General features: G+C 39.2%; 1 pseudogene; it reads right to left on the minus strand.

Annotated features, from left to right (window-relative positions):
* Window positions 1-819: 819 nt before the first annotated feature.
* The window catches only part of LOC110883530, a 42,770-nt pseudogene continuing 31,062 nt past the window's right edge, over window positions 820-12,527 (minus strand).

The raw sequence follows: 12,527 nt of genomic DNA on the forward strand, positions 1-12,527 counted from the left end.
AAATCCAGTTGATTTTAACCGTGAAAACACCTTGAATCTGATTTTAAAGTTCAACTAGAATAAGATGAAAAGGAGAAGAAGTAGAAGTATGATGAAGAAGATCAAATCAGCTCTGAATCTGATGTAGAAGCATGATTCTCTGTCCTACCAATCAAGCACTCGCTCTGATACCACTTGTGAATTCAACATCGTGATGAATTCGTTGACCTTGAATGCGTACCGACACGTGTAATGTGCGGAATCCAAACATGTGTATGGAATGAACACAAAGATGTAAATACTAATGTTTTCTTTAAAGATTTGACAAAGTTTACACCATGAAAACAAACAGACAGAGTTTCGCATCAAAACACTCAAAGTCTAGTTTCGTTAGAACCCAAGACTCCTATTTATAGAGATGTAGGTTCAAACTAATCAATATGTGGGTGGCTTCGTACGAAGCTACTTTTGCTTATTACTTGATTCCTTCAATGCTGCACCAGTCTTGTTTCACTCGTTCCAGCTACGTTCCGTGATTGACACAAGCGATAGACATACTGCATTCACACTTTTTACCTATTTATTTAATATTATTTAAAAGAATAAAACAAAATATTTTAGGGTTGACTCTTGAAATAAATGGGTAAAAAGACTAAAATACCCTTTGGTGATAAGATTTAACAAGAAAATCTAACTGGGTTAAGACTAAAAGACAAAACGTGCAACAAAATTCCTTGTAAAGGGCAAAACTTGTTAAAATTCCTTAAAAATGACACCGTTTGATAAATGGTATTAAGATAAAGAACAAAACTTGTATTTTTTCCTTAAAAATCTTTTTAACTATAGAGACGATTTGTCGTCCCTATGGATTTAAAAAAAAAAAAAAAATTACCTAAAAAAAAGGATATGTCGTCTCTATAAGTTTTTCTTTAGAAAATAAAAGAAAAACTTGTTTAATCCCTATAGAGACGACATGTTCTCTCTATAGGTTTATCCTTAAAAAAATAAAAGAAAATTAAAATAGCTTATAGGGCGACATGTTGTCTTTACAAGTGTGTTTTTTTAATTATTTATTAATTTGGAATAAAAAACAAAACAAAGTCGTCCCTATATGTTAGATTATTTCTTTTCCAATTTTTTGTCGGATGGTGAGAAATTTTGCCGCCTAAATGAAACCAGTCACACGTTTTAGAGACGAGAATAAATTATTTTTTAATTTTCAATATTTATTGATCATTAACAAAAGATAATAAAAAATTAAAATTATAGAGACGAGATGTCGTCTCTATAAGTTGAAACATTTTTAAGGTTTCTAATTCATTAAACTAGAGAATATAAAAAAAATAAAAAAAAACTATATTTTCACCCTATAGAGAGGACATGTCGTCCCTACAGGGTAATCTAAGGGGTTGTTTGGGATTCCTTCTCAATTTAGAAATTCTAACTTCTCAAAAATAAATTCTCAACACACAAAATCTTCTTAAATAAGTTAATCCAAACACTACAAAAACAACTTATTAACTTTTATAACTCAATAAGTCATAAGTTGCTCCAAAATAAGCTAACCCAAACACCCCCTAACTCAAAAAGCACTAAACCCTTCTAGAAACAACATGTCGTCTCTATAGGGTAATCTAAATCAAAAAGCACAAAACCCCTCAAATCATTTTGCACAAAATATTATGAGCAACGGTTTGTTCAACACAACATGTTCGCAACAAGATATTAGCAATGGTATTGGCAAAGGCAACTTTGCACGGGTTTTGATGAGAATTCCGTCCCAGATCTATTGCATGCTAATTTATTTACCATCGATCAATGATGTTAAAGATGTCGTATACATACTTAAAAGTTAAGACCAATTGGGATTAACTACACGGATTACGGAAGGCCTGTATAACAAAGGTATAATAACACACTTGTCTGGTCATGGGATCTTTGTTGTTATCACCACTACTAGAAAAATGGTTATTTGTTACGGAAATTTTCAATGCAAAAAATGCGTCACAAATTCCGACACCTTTGCAACGCGTTTTTGACTAAAGAAACCCCCAAGTTTTGTAAACAAAATTGTGATACAATAGTAACAAAAACAAAAATAATCCTAATTGTGTTACAGTTTTGTTACAAATATAATCCTAATTGCGAGATGATGAACCATAGCCAGCTGGAGACGGAACGCACCAAAGGAAAGGTGACTTTCTTATGAACCGTAATCAGCAGCGAGAGCGAGAAGACCACCAAAACTCTAGACACTATTTGCCAAATACCAAAAAGATACAGCCACAAGCAAAGCCAGCAAAGCCCATGAACCTGTTGACAAGCAGCCTAGCCCACATGCAAAAAAGAAGAAAACAAATAGAGTAAAAATGTGGATTATGAAATTGGACTTATGAATTTTAACATATTCCTTAAGTTATAACTTCTTTAGCACCTGCGTGACATGTCATGGAAGCCTGATCCACCATCTGCTCATTCAAATCCATTGGTTGAGACTCATTCACAACAGCATCAGATGTTGCTTCAATATTGGTGTTTTTCCTTTTAGGAACACGCGTAATATGTTGTTGTTCCTGAGATATAAGTGCATCTGGATCAATCCTTCCTTCGTATCCAATAATTTCAAGACCTTCCAAAGATGAGATGCTATCGGGAAGATGGCTTATAGGAGCATGCGCTAGATTTAACTTTTCCAAACATTCGAAATCTCCTAGGTTCTCAGGTAGTTGCTTGAGTTTAGAACATTTGGAAAGGTCAAGCTCTTTGATATGTCTTAACTTAAGAATGCTGGATGGAATATCTCTTATCTTGCTTGATCTTAGGCTTAGTTTATTTAATGATTCAAATTGGCCAAAATCCTCAGGTAACTGACTATCTTCACAACCTTCTAGAAAGAGTGTTTTAAGATTTTTTTAACTTATCCGGGAAATGTTTAATTTTTGTATTTGATAAATTTAGCCATTCTAAACACTCCAACTCGCCAAAGTCCTCAGGCAATTTCTCTATGCCACATATACCAAGGTAAAGAGCTGTTAAATGTTGTAAACTACAAATGCTTTCTGGAAGACATTTGAGTTTTGTGCAAAATGTGAGAGATAGACTACCAAGCTTATGAAGATTTTCAATTGATGAAGGTAGGTTTTCTATATTACTAAAATCAAAACAAAGCAGCCGCAAACTACTATTGGAGTGGCTCGGGAATATATCCGGGAACTCCTCTAGATGTAACATACCTAGAGTAAGAACCTCAAGTGATTCCAACTCCTTGATAAATGAAAAAGATTTCAACCTTTTACAATCAAAGAGTGTTGGTGCACTTGTGTCTGTACTTTGTCTGTATTCGGTCTGTATGTAAACGATGTCCTAAGTCTGTAAGTTGACTAAGTCAACCATCCTCTGGATTGACTTGGTCAAACAGTTAGAAAGATAAGTGTCTGTCTCGAAGGATAGCCTCGAAGGATACTGTTGATCCTTCGGGGTGCTCGAAAGATATGGTTCGACCATTAGTCCTCGAAGGATGATCCTTCGAGGTACATGTTGATCATTCGAGCTTGTTGTCATCGATAGATGATCCTTCGGACCATCTATCGGATCCTTCGGAAAGGACCTGCTGTGTATGGGTATATATACTCATGCAGTGTGTTAGTGCTAGATAGATGCACACATAGAGAGTTAGAGAAACTCTGCTGAAAAACACACACACACACACACTTTAGAGAGTTTGCAAACAGATTGTAAACATTGTGCTTGTAACCGAACCCTCATTGCATTAATACAAGTTGTGTTAATCGGTGAACTTGTGTGTTTGTTTCTCTACTTGCTACTAACTCGGTTTGCTTGCTAGCTTGGATTCCGCACTTGCTAGTAGGTTTGTATAACAAGGTTTAGGTTCGTAATCCTCCGCGAAAAGGGACCTACAAGTGGTATCAGAGCCTCGCTCTTTACCTTGTTTAAAACCGGTTTGTTCGAGTTCTTTGGTGTGTTTGGACACTTGGTTTAGCACTCGTTTTTGGTAGTTTCCTTGCATTTTGAAACTGAAAAACGGCTACTAAACCTATCGGGAGTGTTCGGGGTCGGTTTGGGTAACATAAAAATCATTTTTGTGAAACTTTGAACTTTCCGGCCATACTTCCGGTTTGTCTCCGGTGACTGAACTTGAGGATAAGGTTGCCTATTTTGGTAAAAGTTTTGAAAGTCAAATTGTTTGGTGAAAAGTAGTTGGCAGACCATCCTTTCAGCCGAAAGTACCTCACCAACCTATCACCTTTCTCACCAACCTGTCCTTTCGTGTCAGTGTGTCAGTAAGCTTTCGAAGGATATCTTTCGATTTCGAAAGATCATCTTTCGATTGGAGACAGCTCGAAAGATTAGCATCCTTCGAGTAGTCTTTCGAAGTCTGAGAAGTATCCTTCGTAGTTGGAATCTTTTCGAAAGTTGGTTGTCCGAAAGATAAGGATTCATCTCGAAAGATAAGGATCTTTCATTGTGAATCTTTCGAGATCAGTATTCGAAAGATATAGATCTTTCGAACTGTGAATCTTTCGTGATAATCAGTCGAAAGATAAGGATCTTTCATTAAGAATCTTTCGAAGACTTTGCTCGAAACTCAACAGTAATCTTTCGATCACTGTTGATCCTTCGAACAAGTCTTGATCTTTCGATCAGATTGTATCTTTCAGATTGTTGTCTGTTTGTTGTTAACAGTTTGTGGTGTGTAGGTTATTTGTTAATTTTTGATCAAAATGAGTTGCACAAGTCCTTGGGATTGGAGTACGGATCCACAACCAGATCTGAAACAGATGTCGATGGCTGAATATATGACGAGTGCCATACCTAAACAACAACAGTCAATAAGTTCATGTCAATGGGCTTTGGTATCCAATCAAAGTCAAAGTCTTCAGAATCTTCTGATTAGTGAGAGTGAAACAGGCAGTAACAATCGTCCACCAAAGCTGAACCACATGAACGACTTTCCGTCATGGAAAGGCCGCTTTCACACATATGTTCAAGGACAAAGCACCGACCTTTGGATGTGTTTTGTCAATGCATTCAATGAAAGCCTTGAAAGTAGAGCATCCACTTCAGAAGGTTACGCCAACATGCTTGAAAATGACAAGAAGGCTTATGAATTGGAGAAAAAGGCCTATGCCACACTTACTCAAGCACTCAACAAAGACATCTACCATCAGTTTTCATATTGCAAGACCACGAAAGCATTGTGGGATGCCTTAGTTGCTAGAGGAGAAGGCAATGCAGCTGCTCGAAAATCTCGGCATGATTTGTTGAAGAAAGAGTTTGAATCCTTTCAGTTTTTGGAAAACGAGACTCTGAATGATATGACCACACGTTTCTATCATTTGATTAGTGAAATGTGTGCTTATGGGGTGGCAGCTACTCAACAAGACATGGTGAATAGGTTTGCTGACGCCCTACCCCCAAAATGGAGTTCGTTTATTGAGTTGTTGAAGCATACTAAAGCTCTAGATGAAATCAACATCTACGAGTTCATTCAGAAGCTGGAACATAAAAATGATGAAGAAATTAGGAAAGCAAGGCGTGCTCCAGCTCCTCAGAATACAGAAATGTATCTTCCAGGATTCGATGCTTTGGCAAGATCCGCTGCAGCTCAGCAACAGCAACCTAAGCTGCAGACTGCATTTGTGTCCAATACAAGTTCAAGTTCATTTCCATTTCCTCAATCAACAGCTGCTCCACCACAACCTCAATTCGATCCGAGGTCTTACATTCCTGTTCCAACACAGCCACAACCACAACCTCAACAACAACAACAGCAAGCTCACTATACAAGCAATCCTCAACCTCAATCCCAAAGTCATCACACAATCCGAGTCGACAACTCAAATCTCTCACACCTTAGCATTGAAGTTGCTAAAGAACATATGGAGATTATCAACACCATGGTCAGTGCATACTGTGGTTTGGTAGCTGGTCAGCTTGGAAACATCAACATGACCAATGAAGATTATGATCAGATCGACAAGGAAGAAATGGAGTTGATGGATATTAAATGGGCTTTTGCTAGTGCGGTTAGAAGGGCAAAAGATTTCATGGCACGAACTGGAAGAACTTCGTTGGAAGGAAAGAAAAACACGAAGTATGGGTTTGATATTAATGCCGTCACGTGCTTTAACTGTGGCGAGAGAGGGCACTTTAAACGTGAGTGCACTCGACCAACAAAACACGGCAATCACAATCCTTTCAGAAACCAGACGAATGTGAATGCCCAACAAGAAAACCGTGAACGGAGGATGGTGGCAGTGAACAACAATCAGGGACAGCCTGGAACTGCAAATCACAATCGGGCTTTGGCTGTTCAAGCTGATGAAGGCTGTGACTGGTCAGTGCAGTTTGGTGAAGGTGATCAGGGAAGTGGAACTGCTTTGTACGCTAAAGTCATCGAGCAGGTTCATAAAGAAGAATCTTCTGGAAGTGATGACAGTTCTGGTTATTCTGGAAGTTCAGATGAAGAAGGCTCTGTTTCTGGGGATAATCACTCAGAGCCTGATGAGGAGGAAGAAGGTGAAGATATTCAGGATCTGGATCTTCTGAATGAAGCTGATGAGCTTAAATGTCAGAAATCAATTCTGATTAGGAAGGCTGCTGCTACATCAACGGAAATGGAAAAACTGTTTTCTGAAGATGGAGCTTTTTCTTTTCAAACTGCCTTTATGGCAAATGGTTCAGCCTCTACTAGTCAGGTAACTTCTGAACCTCCTGCTCCTAGTATTTGTAAATCATGTGCAGATATGAAGCTTGAATCAGAAAAGCTTCATAGTCATAATCAGAATTTGGTTATTGAACTGTCAAAATGCCAAGAGGCAAACATGGCTTTAACCCGGAATGAAAAAGAATTTAAATCTGTAATAGAAACATTAAAGAAAAATGTGTCCGAGGTTAACAAAGTAGTTTACCACAAACAAGTAAGTATAAACGAATACATTAACCTTGTGGAAGAAACTAAGAAGCAATTAGCCATTGCCCAATGCAAGCATGATGCGATCAAACAGAAATTGGATAGTTATTCTAACTCCCAATTTGTGCTTGATCACATAATTGACGTTCAACAACTGAAAGGGAACGTGAAAGGAGTTGGGTATAAGGCATGTCCACCTCCTTTGATGAGCAACTATACCAAGATGCCTGATGAAGAAGAAATGCCTCGGTATGAACCCAGTGTGCCTTTGAACTTTGAGGAATTTTCTACTGGCCTAGGGTTCAAACCGGAGAATTCTGAAAATACATCCACAAAGCAACAGGAAGCTTCAACATCCGTGAAACAAAGTCCTCCAATCATCGAGGACTGTGAGTCATCGGATGATGAACCGGAATTGGATGTAGGTGATCAGGATAAATCACTTAGCAAGATGAAAGGAGTAGTCATTCCACCAGAGAATCACATCCTTTGTGATCCTGATACTCCTGATGTTCCATCTGTTAAGGAGCAAGTGATTGATCCTGTCAAAGTTGATAAAACAGGTGTGTCTACTGTTAAAAGCAGTAATGTGTTGTACACTTTGGTTGGAGATAATAAAATCTACTCAGATCATGTTTTTCCAATTAAAAATGTAAATAAATCTTTGATTGACAAAGTCTTTGAAGACAATACAAACAAATTTTTGGGAAAAACACTTCCGGGAATTGTGGTAACACAATGTGATCCAATTCCTAAGGCTGAGATTAGGAAACAGTTTGGTAATCAAAAATCTCCAACCACTCGACAACCTACTGCTTCTAAGGGTAAACAACCTCAACGAGCTCCAAAGCCAAAGGCTAAAGTTGAATCAAAAGGAGCTCGTTACATGAAGAAAGGAAAAGATGTTAAATTTGTAGCATCAAAAGGTACTGATAAAATTGAGACTTTTGAAAACAAATCAAACAATGATTTTGTGCAACAAGTCAAAATTTTGAAACGTAACAGTGATAACAATTACACCCAACATACAAATGGGTGTGATGAACGAGCAAGTACCTCAGGTTCTACAGGTTCAACATCTGTCAGTCGATCAAGCTCTCCTAAGTTTGTTGAAAGGAGAACTTGTTTCAAATGTGGGAAGGTTGGGCACATCATTAAGGATTGCACCAACTTGCCCAAACCAAATTTCGTTGAGCGAGCCCCATCTGAACAGTCTCACCCACAACGTCGTCCTGTTCCTCCAAAACATGATAAACGAACTGTTAAGGAACAAGAAACAAAACAACGACGTCATAACATTAAAACTGTTGAAAAGGCTTTGAAATCTGAAGTCAAAACAGTTAAAAGGAAACCTAGTTTGTCACAACCTTTAAAATCAGAAACTGTACATAATACACAATCTGGTAAACAAAAACAAGCTAGGAGACCTAAAAGGGGTGCTAGTTCAGGGGGAGTAAATGTGTTTGAAAACCATCAGCAAATCGAGCTCATTATTCGAGATGCTCAGGGACGACCCAAGACCACTAAGGCTTGGGTCCCCATCCTCAACTAATGTGTTCGAATGACATGTGCAGGATGTTCTAGGAGGAACTATTAATAGTCATTGGATTGTTGATAGTGGAGCATCCAGGCACATGACTGGCGACTTACGGCTCCTGTATGACGTGAGAAATATTAGAGGAGGGTATGTTGCCTTTGCGGGTGATAAAGGTGGGTACATCACTGGAGAAGGAAGTATCTCCAATGGTATCGTGTGCTTTGATAAGATCAATTATGTGAAGCAAATTGATCACAATCTTCTCAGTGTGTCGCAAATCTGCGATAAAAAGTTCTCAGTGATTTTTGATGATGCTGGCTGTTATGTGCTGAAGCCTGGATTCAAAATTCCACAAGAATGGATTCTCTTATCGGCTCCGAGAGTTAATGATCTTTATATTCTCGACATGAGCCAGGCGATTACTACATCTGCACAAGTCACTTGCTTTGTCTCAAAAGCCACAGAAAAGGAGTCTATATCTTGGCACAGAAGAATGGGACACATTCACTTGAGAAAGATGAACCATTTGGTGAAAAATAATCTTGTGAATGGTGTGCCTGTAAGAAGTTTTCATCTGCAAGATATCTGTGTCTCGTGCCAAAAGGGGAAGCAAACAAAGAAGTCTCACCCTTTGAAGAAAATCAACACTGTCAGCATGCCTCTCGAACGTCTTCATATGGACCTTTTTGGACCTATGAAGCACAAGACAACGTTTGGTGATGCTTATTGTTTAGTAGTTACTGATGACTACTCTAGATTTTCTTGGGTATCTTTTATGGCACACAAGAGTGAAACTCCTGGCATCCTCAAGGATCTTCTTACAATGTTGGAAAATCTCTATACGTTGAAAGTGAAAAGGATCCGAAGCGACAATGGTACCGAATTCAAGAATCAAGTTATGGATGAGTTTTGTACTTCTAAAGGCATTCTTCATGAGTACAGTTCTCGTTATACTCCACAACAAAATGGTGTCGCTGAGAGGAAGAATCGAACTATTATAGAAACTGCAAGAACAATGTTAGTAGAGTCGGAACTCCCTATTCAATTCTGGGGAGAGGCTGTATCGGCTGCATGCTACACGTTAAACAGAGTTCTTACAGTAAAGAGACATGGCAAGACTTGCTTCGAACTCCTTCAGAAAAGGAAACCGGATCTTTCTTACCTTGAACCGTTTGGTGCTCCGTGTACTATGATTGAGCCAGATGGAAAGTTTGGTGCAAGAGCTATCGAGGGTTTCTTCCTTGGATATGCAACTCCGAATTTTCGTGTTTGGAATCTGGCTACCAAAAAGATTGAGCTATGGAGCGAAGTTAGGGTTCAAAGGTACACGAGTCCTGTTAGGGCTCCGGGTGATCCGTGGATGTTCGATTATGATGGGCTATTTGACTCCTTCAATCTGCCAACCTTTGACGAAGAATCAGCAGCGGCTCGGATGTTGTTGGAAAGTGACAACGCTGCTGTCTCGCCTTTGGTTAGACCTATTGTGGTTGATCCTCAAGCTTCTTCGTCGGTCAACAATATGGTTCAAAATGAGGTTTATGAAGATGCTGCTGACTATAATGACTCTTCTGAAGATGATGAATATCATGATGCAGCCGAAGGATCTTCAGCTCCAGCTGCTCCTGTTCAAGGTGCTTCTGTAGATACACCTCATACGCAGAATATAGATACTGCTGAAGGGAATGCATCCACCTCTACCCACATTCCAGGTGTGGAGCTGGTTGTTGATCTTAATTTGAATAATTTGGGTATCAATGCTCGTGTACCGGATAATCCTGAAATGAGGATTCACGATACCCATCCCCAGCAGAACATAATAGGAGATGTCCATCGCGGTGTGCAGACGCGTAATCAGCTGAGAAACAACCGGAATGCTGGTTTGTATTCAGCTATAAGAGAATCTGGTCAACAAAATGACTGGTCCTTCACGTGTTACGTGTCACAAGAAGAACCAAAGTCGTGGAAAGAAGCATTGAAAGATAGTGCTTGGGTTGAAGCCATGCAGGAAGAATTACAGCAATTTCACAAGCTGGGTGTTTGGAAGCTTGTTGAAAAGCCTGAGAACTACAAGAAGATTGGCACTCGATGGGTCTTCAAATGCAAGAAAGACGACCGTGGAGTGGTTATTCGGAACAAAGCTCGTTTAGTCGTTCAAGGTTTTCGTCAGATAGAGGGGATCGACTACAACGAAGTCTATGCACCAGTTGCACGTCTGGAAGCTATTCGGATCTTTCTGGCTTATGCCTCATTCAAGGGATTCAAAGTTTACCAGATGGACGTCAAAAGTGCATTTCTACATGGTGTGGTTGAAGAAGAGGTATATGTCGAACAGCCTCCAGGTTTTGAAGATCCTGTTCATCCCGATCGGGTTTGGTTGCTCAACAAAGCTCTCTATGGTCTTCATCAAGCGCCACGAGCTTGGTATGCAACCTTATCTACATATCTGCTGGAGAACGGTTTTCGAAGAGGTCTTATCGATTGTACTCTCTTTATCAAAGAACAAGATGGAGATCTTCTTCTGGTACAGGTATATGTTGATGATATTATTTTTGGTTCTACTAATGATGTTTTGTGTAGGAATTTCGAGCGCATCATGCAGGATAAGTTCGAGATGAGTGCTATGGGGGAAATGAATTTCTTCTTGGGCCTACAAGTGCAACAAACGGAGTCTGGGATATTCATCCATCAGACTAAATATGTTGGAGACATCTTGAGCCGGTTCCAGATGTCCGATGCAACGCCCATTGGTACCCCACTGCCAACTAATCACGGAATAACTCCTGACTTGAAGGGTGAACCTGTTAGCCCTTCATACTATCGCGCGATGATCGGATCCCTTATGTACCTCACAGCATCAAGGCCAGATATAATGTACCCAACATGCCTACTTGCCAGATATCAAGTTAACCCGAAGGCCTCACATCTTGCAGCTGTCAAAAGGATTTTTCGTTATTTGAAGGCTTACCCCGACACCGGTCTGTGGTATCCTAGGGATAATAACTTTGACTTGGTCGCATTCAGTGATTCTGATTTTGGCGGATGTAAAATCGACGGCAAATCCACAACGGCTGGATGTCAGTTTTTAGGAAATCGCCTAGTCACCTGGCAGTGCAAGAAGCAGACGTGTGTCGCTACATCAACATGCGAAGCTGAATACATTGCTGCCTCAAGTTGTTGCTCACAAGTTCTTTGGATCCAACAACAATTGCGGGACTACGGTTTTGAATTCCTAACTACTCCTATTTACGTTGATAATTCTGCTGCTTTAGATATCACTAAAAATCCTGTGCAGCATTCAAAGACCAAACACATCGAAATCAAATATCACTTCATACGTGATTGCTTTGAGAAAAGGCTAATCGATGTTGTTAAGGTCCACACCGATGACCAACGTGCCGACTTATTTACCAAAGCTTTTGACAAATCTAGATTTGACTTTTTATTATTGGTAAACGGCATTAAGGTCAAGCAAGAGTAAAACCAACATCGGAAAATCATTTTTGTAAATATCTTTGTGTGTTTTTAAATTTATCTTAGTTTGTTGATTTTAGGGGGAGTATATCCAAAAATCTGAAAATCCAAAAACATCGAAAAATTTCAAAAACACAAAAACAATCGAAAAACAAAAATGAGTTTCCTGGAGAGCAAAAGAGAAAATGATAGTACATCAGTGGTCTATCCAAACCTCTTTAAACCTTAAATGCAAAACGATAAGCAGCTCTATATAAGATGTATCGGTAGGCTCACAATCATTTTAAAGTGTGCAGGGTGATATAAATCTTAATCGACTGAAGATCAGGTGGGAACCATTCATTGGCATATGGTCTCAGTACCGAAATTTCGTTTGATAGATTGCCGAGGTTCTGAGATATTCGGTCTTTATGCTGCTTATCATCTGGGTATCATGGTTGTATCTTTTACCGAAAAATAACGGGGACGCAAGTCTAGATCTTCCATGATACTATACATACGTGTACATATTGCATACTGCATTCGACCTCAATAAGTGATAAACAATCACATGTCCAAAACAAATAAGTGATAAAAATATCACATTTATCCGGGTGTCAAGTTCGT

This window comes from Helianthus annuus, chromosome 4, assembly GCF_002127325.2.
Source record: "Helianthus annuus cultivar XRQ/B chromosome 4, HanXRQr2.0-SUNRISE, whole genome shotgun sequence".
NCBI classification, from domain to species: domain Eukaryota; kingdom Viridiplantae; phylum Streptophyta; class Magnoliopsida; order Asterales; family Asteraceae; genus Helianthus; species Helianthus annuus.